The sequence below is a fragment of the Lichenostomus cassidix genome, chromosome 5, assembly GCF_008360975.1.
Source record: "Lichenostomus cassidix isolate B80296 chromosome 5, HeHo_3.0, whole genome shotgun sequence".
Classification (NCBI taxonomy): domain Eukaryota; kingdom Metazoa; phylum Chordata; class Aves; order Passeriformes; family Meliphagidae; genus Lichenostomus; species Lichenostomus cassidix.
In genome coordinates this window covers 48,532,339-48,560,291 of record NC_139486.1, presented here as the reverse complement: position 1 = coordinate 48,560,291, position 27,953 = coordinate 48,532,339, and the positions used below count along the sequence as shown (strand labels likewise).

At 40.4% G+C, this 27,953-nt stretch overlaps 1 protein-coding gene and 1 long non-coding RNA gene across 6 annotated transcripts in view; one reads left to right on the top strand and one right to left on the bottom strand.

Moving 5' to 3' along the window:
• Positions 1 to 27,953, top strand: part of KCNC1 (potassium voltage-gated channel subfamily C member 1) — a 125,395-nt gene that overhangs the window by 47,381 nt on the left and 50,061 nt on the right. The gene's annotated exons all lie outside the window — the stretch shown is intronic.
• Positions 1,626 to 27,455, bottom strand: LOC146436583 (uncharacterized). The gene is made up of 3 exons (XR_014852709.1): positions 27,148 to 27,455; positions 6,785 to 6,870; positions 1,626 to 2,664 (listed from the first exon to the last, which is right to left on the bottom strand). It is a non-coding gene; the product is annotated as an uncharacterized LOC146436583 (long non-coding RNA).

Genomic DNA, 27,953 nt, shown 5'->3' with positions numbered 1-27,953 from the left:
AATGCATCATGTATAGACTGGTGTGTACAGAGCTTATGCAGTACTGATTTGTTCACTGATATTCAGCGAAATTTTCTATTAAATTATTGACTAGAAAGTAACCTGCTAGAAAGGAGGTAGATTTTGGTCTTCAAAGGTGCAAAAGTAAATGACAACACTGCTTAACTGGAGAAACAAATGGATTAGAATCCACACAGCAATGCCCAGAGCTGATCATTTTTCATTCCATCTCTCACATGAAATATCTAGTGAAAGGTACAGAAATAATCACTTTATAATCAGAAACCCAGGGAAACAATAATGATCTAGACTTCAAGTGTCAGCTGCCTGTAATTGTCCTTCTCATCGAATGTCAGCTATTTCCAAATGGACTTCTGAACCAAAGCCCACGAATCCCAGCACAGAAAGGGGACCAGCATGATCTTCAAAGTTCCCCATGGTTGGTAACAAGCCATAGAGTTTGACCTTCTCTGCACTGCAAAGGGGCACTTCGTGGTATTTAAAATGGTTCAGTGAGTCACAGTGTTTCAGACTGAGTATTTGAGTCAAAGGGAACTTCTCTCAGGCAAAACTGCTACAGGATTAAGGTTTGCCTGACTGAAGTAACAGCCTCCTTCTCTCTTGATGGCACAGAATTGCAGTGTAAGAACAAGAGGACACAGTAATTTCATCCTAAAGACACTTCAGTACCGTGAAAGAAGTTGCAAAAAAGGCAGCCAAGTTCCTTTTTCTGCTGGGGTGTATCTGCTCAGGCAGTTCTTTAGGGCACAAAGAGGATTGGCAAAGTCTATGGGGGAACAGCTGACAACAAGGCATTATTCAGGGGAATGCACAGATGTAACAAACACCTACGCTTCACTCCAAAATTAACTTTTTTATTAGCAAACATTTGACGGTCTCAGGTCTGTCTGCCTTAGAACAACAGTCTGCTCTTGAATGCTCATCAGGAAAATGTTACCTATTTGTTCAGGCAATTTGATCTTGGAAAATGCAAATAATATTAACTGGGACAAATGGGTGGAGAGGAAAACAAAGTGGTATTTACCACGTACTCAACACCACTAATTACTTCTTCCCTTGCTTACTACCACTGACCGTAGTCATTTACTGCACATGGTGGTGTGTCCTGGGTGGTTCAGGTACAGGAATGAGGTGGTAAAGCCATTCCTGATGAAATTCTGAAGACAGCCTTCTTGCTACATTTAGTATTTACTTATGATCCCAAAGTTTAGGCTTTCCTGTGCTGCTCTTATGTATCTTGCACTGTCTTCCGGGACATTTGGTCAGACTCTCATCTGATGTAAGTGAACCTGGCAGCGCTGCGGGGAAGAGAATGATTTCCTCTTCCACCGGCTGAGTGTCTGGCACATACTTTCTTCTAATTAGTATTCATCCTTAGGCCTGTTGAATTTATGGGAGGGAGTTAGCTGCCCATGGAAATCCTAATTGTTTAGAAGCTCCATTTCCCTTGTAGCCTGCAACTCTCACTGAGAGCACCTTAATTATTAAAAAAAAACAAGTCTATTATATTAATTTGTCCTCAGTAAGATCATACTATACAAATTACCATTTTACTAACTCAAACAGTTCTGTAAAGATTTAGAATGTTTTCTATAAGCACTGAAATAATGGAAGAGTCATTAGTTTTTAGAAAGTGTCAGACCTCTAGTTCCACAGATGTTCTCTCCACAGAGAAATATAGCCTAGTCTTCTTTAATTTGCTTTTGGATATCTAAGTCATCTGGGCACATTTAATATCTTTAAATGAGATAAACACACACAAAATACTGTAGACTTTCAAAATCAAAGGGAAAAACTATTCATGAATGAAGGAGAATTATGGAAACATGCAGGAGTTCTGTCTGCTCTCTCCCACCTCCTGCCAACATTGTCACATAGTATCTGATCTACAAAAATATTCTACATGTTGATTCTTTAGTCCATAGGCCATTTATTTCCTGTCACAACTTCCATTTCTTTTAGGTCATAATTTACTCTGCCTTTTCTCACTTTTCTTTATTTTTCTCTTTTTGGTTTTTTTTTTTTTTTTTTGTCTCTTTTAGTTCCACTCATGAAAAGAAAAATAATTTCAAAGGCCAAGGACAAAGTCAGGCCATGTATAATCTGGGTGACTTGCACAGCTGCCAGGCACAAATGCCAATTTCAATGACTGCTCAGAGTGGACAACAAAGCTGGAACTGCTACCAGCTTCTTGAGGCTTGGTACTTGATTTTAGACACTCAGCTGTGACTTTTCTCTTTCCTCTCCCTGCCCCAACATTGCACATACTGTGAAATGTGAGTGACATCTTTATTTCCAACTACCCTTCCAGAGGAAGCCACTGAGGCAACACAGAGGATGCAAATTTTAGAAAGTGCCACCAAATGAAATACCAACACAATTTCCAGCACAAAGGCACACCTACATATAGGCAAGAATCTTTATTTTATAGAAGTGAGATTTGGAAGGCAACCAGCCTTTTGAAACTACAGATCTGCAGCTCAGTCTCGATGAATGTATTGGATACCACTGCAAGATAGCACTGGTTTTTAAACTCTGAAAAAAATTCATTTGCTTGCAGTCAAAGAGCTCAAAATAATATGCAACACCAGTCCCCTGCCAAACCTCATATGCTTCTTTAATATTGGATACAATCACATAAAGCTGTAAAAAAAAAAAAGAGGCTGTTAAAAAAAAAAAAGCACATTCACTGTTAGAAAATACTAAGACTGTGAAAAAAAATTACAAGGTAGTAGCTTCCTTCAAGGATTACCTTCATGAAAATCAAGTAATCAAGTTCTTGGTTCACAGGGGAAAATTGGAGTGATTTGTGTGAAATTTTCTTCTGTGAATGACACCTAAGCTCTAATTTTTTTTTTTCTGGGTGAAATAGCTGCTGTACCTTATAGTTAGAACTGATTTTGTTTCTGGATGTCTCCAAATAGAGTGCAATATAATTTACATTAAAAAACTGTAAGTGCAGTGTTTCTATAGTGGTACAGGATGTTGATCTGGTCTAACACCCTGCTCAAGCAGGGTCACCTGGAGCCAGAACCCTGGGAACACATCCAGACAGCTGCTGAGTATCTCCAAGGGAGGACACTCCACAGCCTCTATCAGCAACCTGATCCAGTACTCAGGCAGTGTTTCCTCGTGTTTAAAAAGGAAGTTCTCCCATGTTTCAGTGTGTGGCACTTGCCTCTTGTTCTGTCACTGCACCACCGACAAGAGCCTGGCTGCATCCTCTTGGTATTCTTCCTTCAGGTCTCCATATTCATTAACAACACTCCTGCAGAGTCCTCTCTTCCCCAGGCTAAACAGTCCCAGTTCTCTCAGCCTTTACTTATATGAGAGATTAGCTATTTCCATAATCACGTTTCAGATGAGACATTACACAACACAACTTTTTTTTTTTTCCCTTTTTTTTTTTCCTGGTAAAACTACTAAAATGGCTCACCTGAGCTCCCTAAGCATAGCCTCATAGCCTTTAATTCAAAATCACAGCAGATTATTTCCTCTGAATGATACATAGCCTACACTACTTCGGGGGTGAGCAAGGAAAAACACAAGTTCTACAGGAAAGAGTACTTCAAAACAAATAATCATATTTTGCATGTTTGGTGCCCCCCCTCCCTTCCCAACAGTATTCAAAAGAGAACTTTTAAGCAGAAGACATATACAATTCATTAAATCTATGGTTTGGATACTTGCAATTAAATTGTGAGGATATATTTTTTCATCAGAGCAAAATTATTTTAATAGCCATAATCAACACAATCAAATATAATCAGTCTGACAAGATAATAACATTTTAGAATCATTGACAATAATTTTCTACCTTGCCAGCTCACATCTATATGGAGATGATTACCCCCGGAAAAGATGTGCAACTTCAAAGGTTTCTACCTCTGTTTCAATACAGTGTTATGTATTTTCATTTTTATTCTTCTTTATCCTTACTTCCCCTCTCTCTCTGCTTTTAACTTTTTGAGAGAGGTATTCTTGGTCTCTTCCTTCACTCTCTACATTTTCCTCCTCTTTATGCATATCGAGACCTTTATGCAAGTGATTAGGATAATACATAGACATTTTCAAACAATCTTAAGCATCAAAAACCTCATGAAAAGTGAGGGAAACAGGTTTGCTTCCTAATATATAGTTTTGGGTTTTCCCCCAAATCTGTGTACCAGCATTCCTCATCTATCTTCAACCATGCCCACGACACATGTGTTGGCCAACTTTTCTCTTTCCATTTTATTCCAAACACCCCTCCAGTGCTATTACTTGGAATCTGTCACAACATGGACATCATCTCCTATCTCCTACCCTTCACCTCCTCAATCTCCTTCTGAATTCTGGTCCTGTGTCTTGCTGTCATTTTCACTGCACCCTTCTACTCTCATTTTCTCAACAACTCTTACTTTACTGTTTCACTCCCCTTACTCCTAACCCTGCACGTTAAGCTGCCTCTGTTTTCCACTGGGAAGTAACAACACTGAATTCAAGCTTACTTTTCTTCCTCAAGGCTCTTATTTGGACCCTGTTCATACTCTGCAGAGGCTTCCCTGCCTGCGGCTCAGACCTTTGTCTGTCCTCAGTTTCTCCAAAGCTCCTTCCTTGTCTTTGCTCCTGACACCCCATAAGTCTGTTCTTCTACCTCTGCATTACTCCTCTCTTTTTCAACTAGATCAGCTTGTCTTTCCTAGGTCAAGAAGCACTACCCTTTTTCTTCTTCAATTCTTTAAAATCCTCTCAGGATCCCTTCCTTAGCTTTTCAACATAAAACCAGGGTGTCTTGAATTTATCAATGCCACAATCTCTTTGGAAGGAGCTACTTCCCAATGAAATCTGAGCCCAGACATCTCCAAAAGATGCTTCACACTCCAGCAGGGAGAATGCTCTGCATCTAAACACTGGGTAGACCTTAAGTTAATCTGCAGTAGGGTCATCTTAACATAAGATGGAAAATACATTATTACTATTACAATAAAACATTAATACTACAATTGCAGCTTCATGTTGAGCACTTTTAGAGTAAAAGAGGCAAATTATTCCAAGAAGGCACAATTTCTTACTGCCTCCCATTCACAGGGCATTTCCCAGACTGAGATAAGTTTCCATGAACTAAGCAAAAACACTGAACTCCAAATTAGTTTAGCACTCTGCTGGGCCCCTTCTACATCAGGACAGACTCCAGGTTGCTATTGTTCCCAAAAATCTGTGTTTACATACTTTAAGGAAATTGAGAATTTATGATGTCAACATTTTCCTAGAATAGATTATAAAATCCTGATTTAATTAGGAGCAAAAATTATCTTTTTGCAGTCATGGCTGAAAAAAGAAAAAAAAAAGAAATACCAAGACATTACAATATACAAGATATACTCCTGTACTGAAGATTAAGCTTTATATTTGGTTCTTGAAGCAAATTTAATGGTGCCAACGAGGGGAAAATATATCTGGGTACTCAGTAGCTTTCAAAACAGAAAGTTAAGGAGAGAAAAAAGCCACTGGCTCTTGTTTAAATAATCATGATTGGTGAAGGAAGTGGAACTAGGTTGATTTGCAACCTGCAGGAAGGTGGTCTGTCTTTCCTGCTGTCTGGAGATATTCAACAAAATATGTAGCTGTTTGCCTCACCTTTTGAGCAAAACAATTCTATTCAAAACCATAAGATACAGAGCATGGCTTCATAGCAAGATCACAAGGACTGTAGAAAACAGGAGGCAGGAGTATTCAAAGCCTATGCTGAAGACCAGGGTAGTTGTTCTTCAAGGGAACACCACCATGTTTGTGGTTTATCTGCTGGATCTACTTCTCATGGATATATAATTTCATTAAATTGTTAGACTTACGGAACATAAGTCACAGATCACTCTCAGACCCATATTGTGCTATACTTTTTTTTCTTTTTGAAACACAGAGCCACTAGAAGCAGTTCAAGAAACATGGGCAGTTTTATAGGGTTGTTTGTTATTCTTTGTTATAATAGCCTTTTTTCCTAGTCATTCAATATGCAAAAAAAAAAAAAAACCAAAAAAACCCTTGCATTGCTTGCAAACATTAACACATATTGATTCTCCCCTATGGTGAATGGGAATAAAGAGTATGATAAAAACTGCCTGGATATAAAAACTGATGACAGCAGTTATAATTCTTGGCTATAGTTCCCTTTTTGCTAGAAAGAGTGTTTCTTATGAAATCCTGTTGCCAAGAACAGACCTAAGCTTTCCCTTCAACTGGTTTTAATTTGCAAGAGCATCTGTACTAAAATCTCAAAGCACTACAAGCTAGAAAGGTCTGGACTGATTTTGAGGGCTGTTGATAATGCATCATGAAAATGTAATAATAAGCTTCAGATGTATAACTTTTCAGCATGTAAATCAATTCCATCTACAGGTAGCAGATCCTTTCCTGAGCTCCTTACCTACTTCTTCCTCCTTTGCCATCAATGCTGCTTATGACATGAACCCTTGCCTCTGCCAACATGAATGAAGCATTTTATTGCAATTAGCTGCTGCCTTTATAAGTGACAACATCTTCTCCAGACAGATGATCAATGCACTTATAAGCATAGCAAGACATAGTGAGATATGAACTATATCTAAAGTCTGCATAGGCTTGTCAAAAGGTAAGAAAAACAGAAGTAGTATGAATCACATTTTACCAGTAAGTATTGAAAATAGACCAAGACAGTGCCAGAAGGAAGTTTGTTGCAGAGCTATGAAAAAGCCTTTCCATTATCTGAGTCTTGGCCCAGAACTTTGAGTGACTGTGTACTTACTTCATTAGAGGCTTTTGTGGGTAGGAGGATCTTGAAGTGAGGAGGAGGTAGCATGGAAGAGGACATCATGCATTGCTTCTTGGGCCCTGAGATGAGGCAATTTATAACAGCATTACCTAATCAGAGTTTTTTGGGATTTTTTTATAATTTGTTTGGGTTTTATTTTAAGCGACACAAGAAGATATTACAGTACTCAAGGAGACTCAAAGTACATAGCAGGCAGTCACAGCCCTAACAGTTCCTTTGAACAGGACAGCACAGTAACAGACTGGGTTGCATTCTTTGTAAAATACATATTTCATGTATAGGAAAGGATGGAGACATAGATTTTTTTTAAAGCCACAGAGATCTGGGTCTGTCAGACATTTTACAGACTCAGGCCAATGTCAATGCAGTAGCACAGACTCACATTCTAGATATGGTTGCATTTGGAAGCTATCTTTCATTCCAAGGTATATAGAAGCAAATTTGCAGTCAGTTATAAAAATGCACCTTACCTCCTTTAAGGAAGTAAGATCTTGTTGTTAAATTACAAAGCCAAGAATCAAAACCCCTGTCTTTAGTTCCACTTAATTCATTTCAGTTTATTTACTTACAGCTGTCTTCAGACAGCTTCTGGAAATGGTACTTTTTTCCTTGTGCCTCAGTTTCTTCCTTGAGTCAAGTAATTCATGGGAAGAAGGCAAGGCATGACTTCAAGTGTGTTTCCTTGTTTAAAGAACTCATTTCCTATCATTCTAGGAAGGTTCATTACCAAGGTCATTGCAGTCATTTGGAGACCAAATAAGTAATTAACTTTATGTCCTCAGCCTGGCCGAACGGCTTGACATAAATAACTTGTTAAAATACAGTCTACCTGCAAGTTTATTAGTAGTGACATCCATGCAACGACTTAAAAATACCTTCTGAACTATAAGAATTAAAACCACCATCCAAGATGAAACCTATCAATCCTAGCTTGAATTCTTAATATCCCTCTAGAATATTGAGAATATTCTAGAGGAATATTCAGAATATCAGCTAAAATTGGAAAGGTGCATGTTTACATTCAAACTCATTCTCTGTTGTCACCTCAGCTGCCCAATGTGGCACCTGGCTCCTAATTAGAAAGGCATTTCAGCATGGCCAGCTCCAGTCCTTGCACTACATCTTCTGAAACGTTTAGCAGAGTGTGAACTAGGTGTTAAAAGCCAGGTGAATTCACAGCACTCCTGAAGCTCTTATTTAGCAGCAGCACTTTCTCAAAGCAGGTGGCAAGCAGGGAAGTCTGACTGGCAGCAGAGAGGGAAGGCAACACTATGATCACAAACCCAGGGGACTGGCATGAAACACCCGAGGGAAACCAAGAAAGTGTAGGGAAGGAAAGAGGGTAACAAACACAGGGCAAGCTATGCTGACCACTGTATCTTCATCAAAAGCCAAAAATTCTAGAATAAAAAGAGGCAGCAGGGGGGAACAATAATTTCTCCCCTACTCACTGGAGACTGCAAAAAGAGGAGAGCTCAAACGAGGATGAGATTTCACCAGAAGTTTTCACTGTACTGAGTCAGATTGTCAGCCACTACAAGCAAACACAGAGGAGCTTCACACACACACACACCACAAAACCTCCAAACCACCACAAATAATTCAGTCCTTTCATGCCCTGGCCCCAGCTCAGATTATGAGCTCCTCAAATCCATTACAAAGTCTTTGCCCTCTGAGCAATTTCATTATGAAGGTACACTGGTGTCATCTAGAGATGCCCCATGCACTCTGTCAATATTAAAATTGCCATTCAATACAGCTTAAAAGTTAGGAAAATATAGTAACAAGAATGGTTTTAGTCAGAAAAAGAAAACCTACACGAGTAAATGCTGACTTTCACATATTTGGTTTCACAACAAAAAAATTCTAATTTTCTTTGTACATAATGTGCCTTTCAGTAAAACCTTCAATGTATGTTTCAATTGTTAAAAACCTTTAAAAAAATACATTTCCTGAAGTTAAAAAAAGAGCTTTGATATTTCAAAATGGAATCTGCATTACTAAGATAACCAACCTATTCTTGGTTTAATACTCTAGAATACATCTGTGCATTTATTAGTATCATAAAGGTAGATGCCCTATTGCCAGGGGGGATGGCTTCACAATATGAATTGTGAATTTAAACTGTCACTATAATGTAATTATAACTAAAATTACTTGCACTGGTCCCCAGTCTGCATACTGAAACGAAATACAATGTTTCTGCTTTATTAACAGTAGAAACATTTTGGCTAAAAGCTGCAAAATTCCTTTTCAACTGGGTATGCCCAGCGTGACAATACAAAACAAGGTGAATCTCAAATTTTTGCACATGCTGTACATATTCCTCCTGCCAGTTGGGTGCCTCATCTTGCTGCATGCAAAATCCAGTCCACAGATCTTGGTCTTGTAGCACAGCAGATTCTTAAATGGATTTCTACCTAATGATCATTTGGAAGTTGGAAGTGGAAAGGGCTGTGTGCAACACCACTCTTCAATTTCCAATGAAACCTGTATGGTTGGCAACAATGTTTTTTACAGAGGAAAAATTAGGTTTGAGTCCTTAGCCTTAGCGTGTCTTTATTGTTTTAATACACCAGACTCATTTTTCCATGTAAAAATAGTATCTGTGCTTGCTTGGGAGCTGAGAATGCAAAAGGATAGCTGAGCATTTAAGTCCTTGCACTGCCTGAGCAGACATCAGTTTTGGGAAAGCAACTGAGTGTTCGTGTTACCCTGCAAGAGTTTTAGGCAACCAAATATGAAAATCTGCTTCTAAAATGAAACAGATCTGCTAATTTTGTGAACAGAGTTACTATAAATATTGGAAAAAAGAAGAGTAGAAGTCCAAAATGTGTTCAGCAGATAAGCAATTGCTCAGTTCTTCTGCCCTTTATCAATCTAAGCAAGCATTTAATGCTGAGATGGAATATCAGAGGAGATTAGGTTGAACAGAGATAAACTTGGAGCTAATTAGAAATCATGCTTCATGTTATTCTTCTAGTAACAGCTGTTTTGAAATATTGCTATAGGGATGATCCTACTGCAATGCTGGCTTTTGAATGCATTCCAAATCCTGTAAAATGTATTAATCTGTGACATTCATATGAACAGTGCAGACAAACGAAAGCAATTACTTTCCCCTCTTTGTTCCGATTTGTTATCTTGGTTTGATGTGGAGAGCTTATGCCAAATATCTGTCCCTGATACTCCTATGATTTGATTTCAGATTTATTTCCCTTTAATTATGTGGTCTATTTTGGGGCTTCAGTGAATGGAAAAACAAAGACAACAACTTCACTACGTAGGAAAAAATATAACTTTCTTCCTTCAGTTATCCCTCAGAAACCCTGGATTTGGAGGTTGTTGTTAAGCTAGTTGTTGGAATAAAAAAAATTTTTTAAAAAGGAATGGGAATGAAGGAAAAGGGAGGATGGATGTTTTTCTGAAGTACTGCAAAATCTGCTACCATAGGCAATCTGTGCAAAATTCAGAGGGGAAGGGGAAAACGCTGCATATCATAATTGAGATAGATTTGTAGAAACAGGCAGGAGAACTGCAGTAGAGAGCCTGGCTGCAGAATTTTTCAGCCAATCCAGCGGATATCCTGTCTACTTTGGGTTTTTTACATTGATTAAATGTAATTAAGAAGGAAACTATTATTTCTATCTTGAAAATGCAATACAAACAGTAGCAGGGCTTAGAAATGGAGGGATGAAGGGGAATGGCACCACAGACAGCTCCTGCTCCTTTACAGCAGGAGAATGCTCTCAGAGACATATTAAAGCCACAGCCAATGCTGCTACAGCTCTGCCAAAGCATACAGGGGATGCTTGAAATCCCCAGGAGCCTTGCTAATGTAACCGTATAGCCTGAAGATATTGGTGTACTCTGCCTGGCCATCCCAGCAGGGCTGGGGAGGAGAGAGAAATTAATTGTGCCCAGTCCCACTTGATGATGAAGAGGACATGCAGGCTGCCCCAGGTGCTGCTAACCTGGGAACTGGGTTTTGCTTACCATACCACAACAAGACCTCTCTTCTTTGGGAAGCACTCAGAAAAGCCAGACAAAAATCACCAGCCATATTTTGAAATTATAGAAACAAGAAATATTTCCTAATAAGTGAAAGTGCGAGCAGTTGAGAGGAGAGGACTGTGATAAGGAACGACCTAGAACTAGTCACGGAAAAAGCAGGCTCAGAGCTAGGTCTCAAAAGTCACAGAGCCCAAAGCTTCTCACTTTGCTCCTTATTTTATTCATCCCTTTAAAGCAGCACACTGACCTAGCTGTGATTTGGATGCTAATTTTTTCCTCTCAACATACAAGTTGTTAAGAAAGAAGAAGGGAGAAAATGTTTTGTTTAAAAAGCCTTCTGCCTGCACTGTCCTTGAGAAAACCAACAGTCCTGAGAAATTAGTGCCATCACAGCTACATGGAGTAGTACTTCATAAATACAATTAATCAGTGACCTGAAGCCACACAGTCCCAAACCTCACTGCCAGTTTTTGAAACAGAAAAAATTTGATCCAAAAGGCCAAATGGCTTTGGATCATACCCTAAGCCTGCAGCAGATCTTCTGTCCCTGGCACTTTGAAACAACATGTGAGGGGCAAGGCTTCCAACTGCCCTGGATCAAAATTCAAACAAATGGCAGAAAGGGAAGGGGCAGTCCAGGACAGGAGAATCTGACAGATGCAAGCCTGTTGGGAGTGCTGTTCTCCATGGACACAGCCAAGAAGACAGGAAAGGAGGAGGCATGAGCAGGAAGGAAGAGGAGAGAGCACACCAGCATTAAAAATAAATAGTTGTGTCACATACTGTGTACAAGGCTTAAAGATGAGTGTTTGCTGCTGACAGGGGTTTTAGGGAGGTTTTTTGTTGTGGCTATTTTTTCCCCCTTTTAATGCATACATCACATTACCCCAAAGTGACAACTGCAGTCATCCGTGCTGCCAGAGCGGCAACCCTGCAGATCCCCGTCTGTGTATTCTGCTTGCCTGGGCACCCTGACACTTCCTTCATGACAGCTCTGGGGACCTCAGGACATGATCTTTCCCTAATGCACGCACAAGCTCCCAGTAATGCTGATCATCAGCTATCCAGGCAAATCAAGCCTTGGGTTTTTTTTTTGGTTTTTTTTTGTCCACAGCAGGTATCCTTTCATGAGAAATTGGAATCCCATGTTGCTAAGTCATTCAGTCTTTCACTACGTGCTGGAGAGGATGTCTGATGTTTCTGTCTGCTGGTGCTATTCCTGGCCCAGTTTTCTCACAGAACCTCTAGAAAACGACATCCAAGAAGTAGCTGCTCATAGTCTGCCACAGAAGGCAAGAGCAGATATAGAGGAATAAAATTCATGACTGGATTCTCACATTAGATTCCTGTTTTCCATTATTTCACAACACCTGAATGCATCTATTTGCATTTTGCATAGTTAGGCAGAGTCAGATTTTGCAAGGAATCTTCAGAAATCACATGCCCCATCCCATTTACCTGTGAAGAGTGCTGGGTTCCCAATCCAATTAAATTCACTTAAAAAATCCCACCTAACTCCCTCAAATCTTTTTATCTATTTCTAGGGCTTGTCATCACCTGCAAATTTGGACAAACCCAGAATTTTCTGAATGACTCATCCCTATCAACAGGGAACAGCAAAAACTCATTGCAGGAGAAAAGCTAAGAGTACCCCCTAGTGTTCTGGGTGCAACCTGAAAGTGTGGCCAGAGTGAAACCAGAGACAAGCTCATCTTAGAACATGACCTTTAGTCACTTGGCACCCATTGTTTCCCTCTGCAAAAGGACACCTGTTGCAGTGTGATTATCTGAATGTGCCCCCAAACCAGCATGCTATCACAGCTTGGTGTGTCACCACTTGCAAGTAGAGGAATTAATAACCTCCTTTATGATTTAAATATACTTATGTGGATTTAGACCAGTGAACCCTTCTTTGCACTTGCAATGGTTTCAGGGTGCTCCCAGTCACCTAGAGCTACTCAGTTGACATGCAAAAGCCATTAGGGTTTGGGTAACTCAACAGCTTTTGATGCTTCATGGATCTCCTATGAGAGTCATGCGTCTTAATTAATCTGTCAAGTGCTTCAATATCCACAGAGAGAAGGTGCAGTATAATGCAAGACAAGGTTATTTATAACTCTCCCTCCTTCCTGTGCACAAAGCCACATTACCTCACATTAAATCCTTTTTTAATGACAGCAAAGTTAAAAAAATAGTGCAACTTCTGTTAACTGAATCCATTCCAGACACCTGTTTCTTGCGCTGCCAGGTCAGGAGACCAGCAGGTTCTGCCATTAGCCTCCTGCTGCGAGAGCTCAGCAAATCTTTTCGTTTTTTCTGGGCTTCTTTTCCAGGTCCTGTCTCTAGAGATGTTCTTCCTGTCAGGGTGTATTACCATGTGCATTTACTAAGTAGTAGTAATTATTTCGTCAATAACAAAGGAAGTTTGCCGTTAATCATAACAGCAGTCTTAATATTCTTTGTCTTCCTGGCTTTTTCTGGAATAACAACAACTGGAAGGCAAGTTTAATTTAAATCCCAGGAGACACATGTGGAGTGCAGCACCCAGCAGTATGTATGAAGATAACGTGCTTGAGCAGCCTGGCCAATACAGTCCTTGCAGTAGCCCATCCATCAAGGCTTAAGTTATAGCAGATGATGCAAATTTAATGATTAAATATAAAAGCTTAAAATTCCAGCTACTAGCAGCAGCTTATGGGGGGTAAGGGAGGGCAGTCATGAAAGCCTGTCACCTAAACTTCATCTTACATTGAAAAAGTATCTTCCTGGAGCAAGGCAAGTATATTAATAATGCAGCAGTGCCAGCTGAGGGAAATGGCTGGTTTGTAAAAGCAATTCTGACTGTATGGGTCCAGGAAATGGAATCTCAACAGGACAAGCCACATTTACAAGCTCCTGCTAAGATGGCTCCTTTAGCAAGCCAGAAAATAACTTACAAACAGATCAGTTTGCACTTTGGCATTACAACTTAATACATGCTCAAAGTGCCCTGTCTGGAGGGAAATACACTGTAATTATAGACAGTGCAACTTGTGCAGGCCAGGCCACCTAATGCCCCTTGTGGGTCCTTCAGAGCTTCTAGTTCTGCAGGGCATCAGAGTGGTTTTTATTGCAGACCCTGTAAGATGCAAATTCAGCACTTCCTGTGATTTTTTCTGATTACTGATTTCTGGGATATTTGCTTTTCCCGAGATTGTTTTGCAATTTTTCTGTGATTTCAGTTGGTCCAAATAGATTTGCTATTAAGTTCTCCTTGCCTTTACTTAGACTCTAAGTGCAGCTCTGTGGTGTTTAAAACCAGGAACTGAAATGAAACACGAGACTCTCTGAAGCAACAGAAGATGAGCTGGAACCTTCTGTTTTTCCCTTAATCCAGGGTTCACTGTTGCCCCTCATCTGTTTCCTTTTCCTGGTCTGTCACATGAGGTAACAGCTGTCATCCACCAAACTCAGAAGTAAATTGTAAGGATCAGTTTGTCAACACTCACTTAAATCTGGGGAAATTGCTTCGAGCATAGGAAGCAATAAAATGCTGAACAGCTTCACTGCTGTGGTACCCAACTTTATAAAGTCTTGCCAATCTATAAAGATGCAGACAAGATGAAAGCTCTGTTGCGTTATTTGGGTTTTTTAACAGGCTGCATAAGGATTCTTCTCACCTAACACAACACACAAAATCTCATGGAAAAAAAGTCTCTATGCCTAAACATCTTGAAATACAACTAACCACTCCACAGTGCATAAATGGTCTGCATTGGGTGCTCCCCATTATAATCAAACACAGGAAAGAGAGGGGGAAGGCAAAATCAGTGCATATAAAGACTCCTCTCCAGATTTACCAGGTGGCAATGTCCTAACTGTAGATTTCTCTGGAAAGCTGGATTATCTTTTATTATTTGACTATTTGGGGAGCTTACTTCCCTTTTTAATAGGCCTGTTCCCTGCTTTACTACATGTGGACAGGGTTGGTGTTTTCGTATTGCTGCACACGCTTGAGCATAGCGGCATGGAGCAGCTTTCCAAGGATTAATGGAAGTGTGCTCCAAGGGCTGCCAGGTGTACACACCACAGAGCCTGAACGTGTGTGTCACTGTTCAGGATCACTCAGCCCTGAGAAAAACACAGCCCAGAGCAAAACACAGCCCAGCCACGGTTTGTTTTCCTGTCAGGAAGCTGAACTGAGAACGAACATGAGATTCGCATAAAAAGATAATGCGCCTTTTCTAGCCGTACTAGAAACAAACAAGCGAATGGAACATGTCCCACCATTTACTCACACTCCAATTCCCTTGTGTGTGCCCACTGCTCCAGAGTATATTCACTGATAACCCACCCTTCTCTGCTGCTCCCCACCACAAAATGCACAGAAACTACCTCTTCAATTCCGCACAGAGCCCCTCTGGCTCTTGGTGACCCTCATGCCAAACTCCACACTGCTGGAGGTTCTGCTGTGGCTTCAAGGAACATTAAGGAGAGAAGATTTTTCTTAAATGGAGTCACACAACAATTTATCAAATGCAGAGTTTCTCACATCATTGTGTGACATCAATTTGCTGTGACAATATGTGCAAATATGCAGGATGCTGGGAGGTGGTGGATGGTGTCAGGCAGAAGGTATTTGAAATTATTGAAATTATTTAAAATGAGGTATTTGTGGATCAGGGATAGCTGGTTGAACCTCTGTTTTGAGTGATGGGGTTCAGGAAGTCTTAGGATTTCTGGGGGTTGCTGCATCCACTGTCAAATATTAATTTTTGTGCATACAATTTCAGCAGTTTTGGCCCTGCTTCAATGACCCCTCCTCCTTTCCACACCATCACCAATTCCAATTTCATGGGGATTACCAGCGGTGCAGCATGCTGGGAAAACACAGGACTTCTCCCTGTAACAGCTAGGAGGGATGCCTTACCTTAGACTCAGTGGAAGATCAGTGCAGATGGCTCTTCATTAAAGAAAAGGGATATGTGAGCTCATGAAGAGCTATTAAGCTTACATATTTCTCCTAGTTTATCAAGATGATCAGTACACAGGCAGAGTGTTAGCTGTGAGGTTTCTGCCTTCTGGTACCTGCTGTCAAATGCCCTAGTTTGGCTAGTGTAAAACTAGTGCCAGCTGTACCCTAATAAAGAAAAGGCCTTGGACTTTACATGCATATCCAAAACCCAAATGACACTATAAACCTGCTGTTGTGGCATTTGTTCTCTCAAGGGTGTTACAGTTCAGCATAAACTGGAGGATAACAGAGGAAGATAGAGATATCTTTGTTGCACAGACCTAAAAAGCACATAAAAGCCAGTATTTTGAAGATTAAGTCAACAATGCCAACTTGCTATATGAATTATGAAATGGGAATTGGCTAGCAAGAATTGTATATGTACCTTTGTTTTAACTGTGCTTCTCTTTCCCCTTGCAAAAAAATAAACAACTGCCAACTCCCCACCTCCCTCCCACCAGGAGCTGGCTGCTTTTCTTCATCACTGGCTTTATCCACTCCTGCCTGTGCCCAGGAATTTCACTGCCTGTCTCACTGATGGTATTTCTCAGCAGTCCCTCATGCATATGGGACATCATGTTCTGCCCTCATGAAACCCACAGCATGAGAGTCAGGAATCTATTTTAAAAGGTTAGGTATTCCCCGACCATGAAGGGACAGTGTTTCTGGCTATGTGTACTTGAGTGCATATTCCCTGGCAAAATAGGACAGTGGAAAGGGTGTGAAACTGGCACTTATTTGATATTCTACTCTTCAGGCTTCTTCAAAAAACAAAATATTTGACAATTACTCTTCAGAAGCAAGTGAATTAACCAAGCTGCTAAGTCTGGGTAGTGCTTTAGAAGGATACCTCTGTAATTTTTGCTCTCCTACCCAAAAGAGTGACAGATGGCATTCCCTAGTTCTGTTCTCATAGGATAACCAATTTCCATTTCAACAGAAAGATGTGGGGTCTCCAGAGGTCCCTGCTGCATTTTCAGCTGCAAGAGCTTTGTCTCTATTCCCAAGCACATGTTTATCCCAGATGAGTTGCCTGGTGTTTTCACCCATCACCAACACGCCCCCATGACACAAAGATCTCTCTCCAGCTCTGCAGCAGCTCATATCTTTGGGATTATGTCAATGGCTGCTTCAAAATGTAGTTAATCATTTACAGATAGAAAGGATATATTTTCCAGGCACTGTAAATTCCATGTCAAACACACAACAAGGAAAAAGCTATAGACTGAGTTTTTATGTGTGAGTCTGGCTCAATAATGAAAGGTTCACAGCTGCTCTAATGACTGAAAACAGCTTTGGACAGAACACACAATTCACTGCTCCATGGACATCAGAAGCTGAATTTTCTAACCACTGAAACAAGCCACAAATTATCTACCAATTTCAAAAACAGCATGACTGTGGCCTAGATGGATGTTTTTGCTGAAAGGAGGAAAGTATGGCAAAAATAACAGTCTTGCAGCTAAAGCACTGAACTCCAAGGACTTTCATATAGCTCCTGAGTCTTCAAGGACCTTCTTATTTCACTCAGGCAAATCACTTCAGAGTAAAGTCATCTCCCCTGGAATGCAGCTAAATATATATATATATGTACGTATATATATATATAGAGCAAAAGCCATTATATACATGGCTTTCTTATTAGTCCATGTGAATAGGAATAAATTGACCACAAAACAAAAACAAAGCAATCCTTCAATTGCCTTTGAACGCTTCTAAACACATAGTCCTGTGCAATAAGCAGACAAAATCCACAGTGTTTTTTGTTCAGTCCCTTTGGAGGTAGCTGAATTTTTTTCCCCCCCAGGTTAAAAGATTAAAAAAAAAAAAGTATGCCTGCTGCATTGTAAATATAACCCTCTATGACAAAGAACTCTATTATGATGAATATCTTGATGCCCAAGTTAAAAACACAGCCTGACAAGAAAATTGTGATCACCCAGTTTGCAAAGTCTCTACCTATTTCCAAAAGTTCTATTCTGCACACCAGCAAAACTTGATTTTTTTTCAGAATAGAGCCAGTAAGCAGAATTGTAAACATACCATATGCACATAGAGTTTGTCCTTGCTTTCCCACCAGTCTTGCCACTCATTATTAGCTACCTGGGAATTGGTTTCTTAGGGGGCTAAATTATGCTTTTTTTTCTTTTTGTAATGTTCCTGTTATCTTGCCAACCCCCTTTTTCACCATAATTTAGTCTGATGTGGACATTCTGATTTTAAGGCCAGAGTTGAGAGCTGCACTCTGAATGCAGCCTCAAACACAAAGCTCTTTCCTGAAATCTGCTAGCTTTAGAACCATAATGAGAATAAAAATCAAAGCTGTCTTGACCCACTTCATTGAACAACTATGTCCTTTTGAATAAATCACAAGTCTACACATGAAATTGTGATGTGAAACCTGTATCTTTTACCAATTTCACCAGTTCTTTAAATAATGAGTCAGGGAAAAATAAGGCAGCAAGCCCTATTCTTTTTCAGAGTCATGACATCCCTGGAGGTGCATAAGAGTGCTCTTGTTCCAATTTTAGACCAGCAGGAAATGGAATACAGAACTTTGTTTTCTGAATGACCCTAGACTCAATACATGTCTGACTGGCTAAAGCTACAAAAGACTGATGTTTGCCTTTTCTTTCACAGTTCCATTAAGCTGTACCATTAATGCAGCAAATGAATAGAGGCATCATAAGCCACAGTGCTCCAGTATTTGGATGTTGGCTGGCTCCTGCCCCATTTCTAGTTCTATCTTCACAGAATTTTCAAAGAAACAGACTTAATGAATCATGTTTAGTCATGCCTGAATGCTCACTGACATGGTAGCTTAAAAGCAATACCTGCTCTCAAGGGACATTTTTGCCATATCTACATTCCACACTACATTCTGGATTGTGTCTGTTTATTTCCTAGAAGCACATATACTTTACTAGTGAGCAAATACAATTCCATCTTTGCAGCTCAGTCCTCCCCAACCACAAATGGGGAATTAATGCTAGCCTATCTCTTTTGTAAATAATTTTGAGATCTGCTCATGGGAAAAGCTGTTTAACACAACACTATTAATCTTTGCCACTGATTTCTAGGGTAAAGGGAACAGAGCACCACATTTTTCTTCTCCTCTCCCCAACCACCAGCCATTCCCCCCTTAAATTAAGTCAAAAACCTACAAGTAATTAAGTACAAGAAGTTATTAGTCGAAACTGAAAGGCCAGTTTTGCAGTTTGACTCAACACTGTAGAAATGAGTTCCACTGGACTGGGGTTTGTGTGAGCAGATCAGAATAACATAACAGTGTGTGAGACACAGAGTAAGAGACCTCATTTGTAGGACTCAATACACAGCACTGTGGAACTTCCAGACACAGTGTCTCAAGCTGGGCTTCCATTCAGGACTTCCTCTGCCTCACCACACCTTGCTCCAGGCACAGAAGCCAACAGCCAGAGTGTGACCTTCAGTGCCATCAAGAGAAGGGTCCAGAAGGATCAAACCAGCAGAGCTGCCCCTGCTACATCTGCTGCCAATGTGACTTAACAACTGCAAAACGGATTTCTAGAGAAAAGCACTGAATACCAAAACCTAACACTGGTCGACAGAACATTCAGGAATGCTTTGCTTTCCTCACTAATGCATTGTTTTCCAACCCCTAAGAGTTTTTCTTTAATTTCATTGTAGTTTGGTTGCATTTGATGTTCTTTTCACACAAATGTACACTTGGCATGACCACTTTTTTTTTTCTTTAAAGCAATGAAGCCCATCATAACAGATGAAAAAAGCCACTAGTTTCTGACATCTGGTAGGCAGCCTCACACATCTGAGATTCTACAAAGCATTAACATCAAAGCCTGCCAGAAGTGTGCCTTATGCAGCAGGGATCAGACTTAAAATTAACGTGTCACTTACAAATGGTAAGGGCATAAAACTGACTAATCTAATTCCATGGCACAAGGAACAACTGGATCCGCTGGGGGTAGGTGTGTGAAAGGAGAGCCACACACCCTTCACTGGGGCATCACAGGCAAGGTGGGCTGAGATCAGCTCCAGGCATTCCAGGGAGCCAGGCAGATGCCACCAGGCACGAACCTGGCTGCAGGGAGTCCCTGTAATCCTCTGTATCAGTGGCATGTTCTAGATGGTTATGTGAACCGGTAATGAAGATTTTATTTTAATATGCATTCTACTTTGACAATCTATCATTTTAAGCAAGTTGTATCTAAAATAATAATATTTAATTTCCCATTCTTTTCCAAGTGCCACAGAGCACCTAGTCATTTCTAGCCTGATAGTGTTGATTTTAGGGAGAAAAAAATATGACAGATTTCCCTCTTTTAGATTTATCCGAAAGCTCTGCAAAGAGCTCTCTCTGAGCAAGGTACCTAAAAATATAGATTTCCCCAATTAATTTTACTGGAAAAATGAAAATGAAACAAGCAAACAAATAAGGTTGGGTATCCAAAGACAAGCAAAATTATCATTCTAATGAAATAATATGTATCTAGACATCTCCATCAGTCTGGAAAGGAAAACCACATCTCATGACAGCTTCATTTTGTGCTCAATGCACAACACTTGGTATACTATGAGCATACACCATTTGGAAGTTATATGTTCCCAGAGAAAACATGTCAGGACAGAGAAAATCCCACTCAGATCCTTATTCTTCCATTTATGAGTTGAAGAAAGAGTAAGGAGCAGAGGATGTAAAAAAAAAAAAAAGAAAATTAAAATTAAAAAAAAATTGTGCCAAATCCTAAGTCAGTTCAGCTACCTGCTTTTCCTTTCAGTCTTACTCCTCTTGCTCCCAAGTAGTATTTAGCTGTTGCCAAGCAGCAGAAAGCTAATTAGTGCAATGTCATGTTTCCTTGTTTTCATCTCTTCCCACTTACATGCACACTGCTCCTCAACATTCCCAAAATAAAGGTAAATTGGCTGCAAGAAACAAGAGAATTGAAAGCATAGTTTTGCACTCAGCTTATAGAAACACTGCCTCCCCCAAAGCACTTGCTCTTATTAGTGAAAATGGCCCTGTAAGCTTTGGTCACAGAGCACATTAACATTTCCAGCCAAGCATCTGGCAGGGCTGTGCTGCTCACCTACCCCCAAAGCAGCCAGCTGAAATACAGCAGGTATTCCCACAGGAGATACACTCACTGCAGTACTGGTGAAGCTCCTGTTGAGGGCAATTTAGAGAATTCAGCATTTGTGCTGCAATGCACATGGCAAAATAAAGGCTGTCAGAAAAACATAACCACAGCTTCTGTCAATTCAAGTGCTAGGATGAAAGAGATGCCTTATTCTAAAGCTACCCACTATAAACCATTTAGGTGCACCACCTTCTGCCCCTTTGTATTTCTTTGCTTCCAAACAACAGTAATCTTTTTCTGAGTTGTAGAGAGCAAAAAGATTTTGTCTTCCAAGCTACAAGCTAGCTTTGCATCAGCACTCTTTTTTTAACCCAGTGATACATGGCAAATTCTTCTTAGTAGCATAAGAAGAATTTTTTCCCTTTTCAGAAGACTCCAGTCTATTTCTGTATTTGAAATAGCAGAAGGTCCTTAAAACAGTGACTGCAACCCTTTCACACACAGGCACAGATGAGGAAGGGATCCCAGAATGCAGAAACTGACTGCACATACAAATCTATTAAAGGTAAGGGGGTCAAAATAAGGCAGGCTAGACAATGCCAAGCAGAAACTGACTGCACTGGAGACTGAGATTTTCTACTTACAGCACATTAAGGAGGGGAATTTTCCATCTCTCACAGCCACTATTTGTCACCATTAGCTAAGACACTTGAATTCTCCACTGTGTTTTCCACCCCCAGCACTTTTGCCAATTGCTAGATGGTTGTGATAAACCAGAGGTGCTACCTGAATTTCTGCTTGCAAGACCATGGCCTAAAGTCAGCTCAACAGCCTTTATAACTTAGAAAAAATCCACAGTTATGAAATTCATTGTGTCTGGCATGAAAGCAAACTCCAGTGTTGCCTTTCTGCAGGAGACCAGGAGTTAGTCTCTTTTTCAAAACTGCTGACATATCACCTTCCACTACATGGAGGTTTTGTGAAAAATACAAAGCCAAGTGTTGCAGAATAATACCTCTCTGCTTCTCCATTTTGACCCAATTACCTTCTGTTTTAGCTCTAGCATTAATACCCATGTCATATCCAGGGTCTCTGGCCCATGAGATTAATGACACCAGGCCACTTCCCAAACATCTCCAGAGGAAAGTTCAGCCACGTGGCTACCATGAAACCTAAGCAAGAGCTGGGAAGAGGAACACTCCAGTCAATGTGGAAAATGTTTAATCCTAGAGAGCCAGCCAGAGATTCAAATCCACTTAGAAGGGCATGACACTGTAATAAATGCATTGCATTGAGTTTCTTGCATCCACAAGCCACGGAGTTGCTCTAGATAGTCCAGCTTCCCGAACATAAAGAATATCTCGATACAGATCCCTGTCTGGCAGGGAGGGGAGGGCTGGGTAAGTGCAGTGAATCTGTCACTTGCAGCAGACAAGAACATCTTGTGCTTGAGCTGCTTGTTGAGTAGGTTAGAAAGGCAGACAAACCAGCAGACTAATTAGATTGTTTTTAACGGGGGTAGTGAGAAGTAAGACCCTTATAACAGGCTATTGATTTAAACAGGTCTGTGCAAGATACCTAATTATCCCCATCAATAAGAACAATAATATTTAAGGGTTAATACTGAAAATAATAACATTCCAGTCTAAACTCAGTTTTGGAGAGATCCCGGCATTCCCCATCCTCATTTTTTAGGCAATCGTCACAAAAGACACCTCTGCAGGCTGGAATAGCTGAAACTAAGGAGACAGATTGAGCCAATTCAATACTCTCATCTCTGCTAAGCAACAGACTAGGGAGGTAAAAAACATAGTTTGCAACAATCTGAAGGGCACTTTGACCAAGGAGGAAAATGTTAAGTGAAACAAAGCAGCATGTAAATAGGAATAATGGAATGAAAGCATCACGAGGCTAAATAAAATTCAATTAAATTATTTCACTCTGGAATTCTCCCTTAAAGGAAGAGAAATTAATCCCTTATAATAACCTGAATCACCCTGGAAGGGCCTCCCAGTTGCAGCAGGATGTACAAATACACCTTTTGGCATTTCTCATTTCCAAGATTTGTAAAAATGATGTCACATCTGATATGCCAAAAACCTAGGGGTAAAGCAACACCCAATATGTCTTATTTGCTCATCTTTAGTACTAATGTTAGGTGTGTATGCATGTGAAGAATTAATAGGATTTTCTGAGCAAGGAGAATGACTGCTAATGGTCATTACATGACAACAGAGGGTTGTTCATGCTCCTGAGCAAGCACATGTTGTTCAGGGAAAATAAGCACCTTTAAAATCCAATGGCTGTGTTAAATCTGCCTAAGTATCTACGGGGTTTTAAAAGCAGCTTCTTAACCTTGTCAATCTTACAGCATTGCTGACACCACTATTTAAAATTAGTAGATCTCAGAGAACTTTCTACGACTCAATTTTTCAGACTTTTTACTTGGTTTCAGACTGTAAGCTTTGTGTAACTATTGAAAAATCACAGCTAGAGACACAAGAAATGAAGGCAGCAGGCACTGCATATTTCTGAAGAGCTACATTTTGCTCCCCTCCCAGTGATGTGCCTGCCGCATGTCTCTGAATGAGTCATCAGTGCAGGGGAAATACCTCCAAATTAGCAGATTAGGAGCGGCAGATCCTGCAGACTTGGTCACAGCTATGCTCCTTCCAGATCCAAGCCCTCTATGCACATGCAGCTCTGATGACCTTGGACTGCATGGCCTGGCACACCCTCCTTCCAAGTATCAAGCAGCTCAGAGTGTCAGCACAATGCCCCACCTGGACAAAAAACATTCTCCTACAAGGGTCTACTCTTCCTTGGACACGCAAGTCAGTGGCAAAGTGGGGAATTCCGATAGGGAAGAGGAACACAAATGCACACAGTGCTGGTGAGCTCACCCAACCCTGCAATGCCTTCAGAAGCAGCTCATGCACAGCCATATCAGAACACAGGACTGCAAACCCATTGCATAACTTACACTGAATTATGCAATCCTGAAGTGTTCATTAACAAGCAGAGGCTACCACAAACTAGCAAAAACAATCTAAGAAAGAGAAATCCTGAATAAGCATTACCTGTTTTAATAATAGCCAAACCATGCTTTTGGGCCAAAAAATTGTGCATATTACCCCAGGAATAAAAGTTACTGAGCTTTAAGAAGTAACAGGTTCACTACTAGTATTAAAACAGACAAAACCAGGAATACTCTTGTTTGCATAAGTTGCAGTTGATCTTATTTGGTAAGACTGTAAGTGTCCTAATTTGGTTTTAAAAGTAAAATCAATTGTAAATTTATTTAGACCAATTTACCTGCCTGCCTGTTGTACATCACTGGGCCTGTATTGATTGTTTGAGATGGAACTCATTCCAAATTGTATTGATTTAATTCATTAGCAAATTTTTAGCAAGGCATATTTTGTTGTTTCAGGGCAGAAGTACATAAAGCTCCATTTAGAGACTGCAGGACTGAGCAGGGGAGGTATGGGAGGAGGGGCTAGAATTTCTCAAATGAATAAGATTTACAAGCAGTAATATGAATCATCTGTTTCTGATAAAAGAACCGTGTTCTAAACAATAAATAGCAAAAACTAGGACTGGGAAAAGGCTGGATACATTAATAGGGGGAAAAAATCCAATTGGTGAAATAAGAATGGGGTGAATAATTCATAAATAGTACAGTGTATTGGTCGTTTCAACAGACATTTTGATTTATGGATTTAAGTGCCTAAAATAGCTCAAAAATTTATAAATCATCTTAAAATCAACAGATCGTGAGTAGATTTGTCTGGCTTTATAGCAAGGCAGTCGAGCTGCATTTGTTACCTTGGTAACTGAAGGTACCTCAGTTACCATGGCTACAGCTCCTTTAAAATACGGTTGGCAATTCCTCTCTCCCCAACTTTTGTGACTATTTTGAAAAGGAATTTAAAAAATATAGAAAATAAAAGAAAACCTAGTACTCTGTCAACACTTGCACTGAGACAAAAGGTCTGCAAAATGCAATTTTTCTCAACCCACAAGGCCAGGTCACAGACAAGCTAATTTTCCTGCTGCAACTCTTTAGCTCACTGAAACACTCTGTTGTGAAGAGCTTGGGTCTGGGAATCCACAATCTTGGTTATGAAGAGCTTCATCATCACATACTCATCTCAACATTTCACATCAAAACCTAGCTCTGCTGCTCACTGGAGAAAGTGGTGCAGAAATGGACTCCTACCACATTGTAAATCCTCTGTGTATCAAGGCTTCCCACAAACAGGCAGCTGCCTGCATTGCTTAATGAGATATGGGAAAAACAGGTCAGAAATCTTGGATTCTTGTTCCTGAAGTAGATGAGGTGGCAACAGGGAGTGCATTCACCTCCCCAGACTCCAGTCAGTACCCGAGATGTGCTTCCTGTGTCTGGAAAGGATGGCTTTATGGAGGAAACCATTTACTGCACTCAAATCAGTGTCCTCTGAATTATCCTGAGGTTAGAGTGGCATTTATGTTGCTAAACTACGAGTAATCTGTTTAGGGACATTGCTTGCACCTAATGCACCAAGATGGGAAAAGGCTTTTCCGGCTTTCCAGAAAAATGTGCACCTTAATCTGAGACACAGAGCATTCAAGGAAGAGGTCACAATGCCTCTTTCACCTCATTGAGGTTATACTGTGAGTTAAATATAAAAACACTTCAAGCTCTGATTGAGAAATAAATAATTTTTTAAAAATGATCACAAACTTGGTTTTTAGCATCTCCTGATTCCCAACTAGCTCTGTGCTTTAAAATCACCTTCAACTTTCCCTCCCTAGGAAACAGGTTTTTGTGCTCTCCTACAACATTCAATTGCTCATAGTTGGTCTTACAAGCATGCTTATGGCAGCACACAATTGCCACAAATCTTTCAAGAATTAGAAATGGAGTGAGTGAAAGTAATCCCTTCGAGGTGAATGCTATTTTTCACCCTTGTTTGCTAACAGAATACCTGGCTGGAACACAAGTCCTGACTTTATCCTCTCTTCCCTGACTTCACCCCCAGTCCCCTCTCCATTTCCCTTAAATTTTTATGCAGTTTTGTGCCTATTCTATAGATACTTGCTAGGGAAGATTTCCAGAAGTGATTAATGATTTCTGGCGATTCACAGTTATTGAGTCTCCAAGTCAAAATCTCCTTATGGGCTAAATTTTAATAAGTCATCAGTCTGATCCTGGTAAAATATCTGATAAGAAATCTTAGTGTTGAGGACTTCAAAGTCTCATGACAAAGTATTGAGGAGACTAGAAAGGGCAGTGGAAATGTTTTCACCCTTTTCTTAACCCAGAGTGGCCATTTCCAGAGTCATTGATATCACAAAGAACAAAACTCCAAGAGCATACAGAGATTTGAGCACTGAGCCCCCATTCTTTACACCCCACACACACTATTTGCTGTGTTTTGGACTCACTGCACTGCAAGGTTAAAAGGAAGAACATGGCTCAAGGACTGAGCTGGAATTTCATAACCAGAGAACTTTGAACTCTGCAAACACAAGTTCTGGGGGACCATGTCTTGGCCAACAGACAAAGTACCCTCACAACAGCCCAGCACTCCAAATTCCACAGGCTATCCATCCCTGGGGAAGTTTAGACATTAAGATACAGGTTTTGAACAATATTGCCTAATTTTGCCCCAGTCCAAGATATTAATACTGGTACTTGTGTAGTCAAAGTTAAAACAGCATACTTGAGAAACACAGGCTCTAACCTTTGAGCCCCACAATCACCTTCTCTATGGAATAGAATTAGCACCTAATTGTTTTGCTTTGCAAAATAGTTGCAGAGATTGATTACTATCTTAACATTTCAACAGCACTTCCAATCTATAGAGTTCCACACTGTCAAACGCTATGCAGTATTTTGGATTCTTTGTAGTGCAGGTAGATGCATAACATTCAAACAGAGTTGTTTCAAATGAAAGACATTTCCTTCATGTCTGAGGTTAGAATTCAGAAACTGAGTTGCTTCTTCAGCCACACTTAGCATCATACCTGCATGTGCACTTGAATAAACCTATGAAATGAAAACACACCATAGATGATACAGCCAGAAGACAGTAAACAATAAAAGATGAGAGGATCCTATTATCCCACAAGATGCTGAGTGTACTGCAGAACACAAGCTCAACACAGTTGCATAATATCGCTAGCAAACCTTTCAGAATATTGTACATTCCTTTCACCTTATGCAGAAAGCAAACTTTCTCTAGGTTAAGCCTGTGACTTACCTTGTGATCCTTTCCAAGTACTTCCATCTTTCTTTTGACCTTGATTCCACAAGAGGCTGGTTTTAGAAATGGTTGCTTGTTGCTTATGCAATACACCTCACAGGAGGTGTTCAAAGGGCTCCTCCTGAGGCTTTCAGAGCCCCAGCTAAGAAGGGTTAACAGAGAGATGCATTTAGTGCAGCACCAGAGGAGAGGGTGGCTCTACTGCAAAGGATTGTTGGGAGGCCTTTTCACAAGGCCTAGCAACCAGCTCTGCAGCAGTAGCCCTGGAAATCGTCCCTCTGCAAGGCCTCCACAGCTGCTAACACTGAACTGGTCACCACGTGGAGCTGATGGCAGGGTTGGTGCCACAGGTGCTGGATGTGACTGACCAATTTAGCCTTAAAAACATAACAAGGAGGACAGGGCTTTTTCATTGCTCTACTCCGTGTAAGCACAGAGTTTTTGCATGTCTGTAGGCATGCACTGGTGTGGCTAGATTGGGTACAGCAGGAGAAAATATTGTACCAGGGAAAGCAAGGATGATACAACTTCCTGGTTTAAATCAGAATAGTGTTGTCAGCAAGGGGGGTGGCAGTGTGAACCAACTGCCCTGTGCCACATACCACGATGGGAGTTCATGCCATGGCATGTGCCCTCATTAGTTTGGGTTGTACATGATGCTTTCCATAAATATCATGTATATACTTGCCCACAAAATAGTGGAATCTCGCCACAAAGGAAATGGGCTGTTTTCCATGAATAAGGAAAAAAAAAAAAAAAAAAGATTGGGGAAGCAAAGTGTGTGACTGCCCAAACAGGAGACT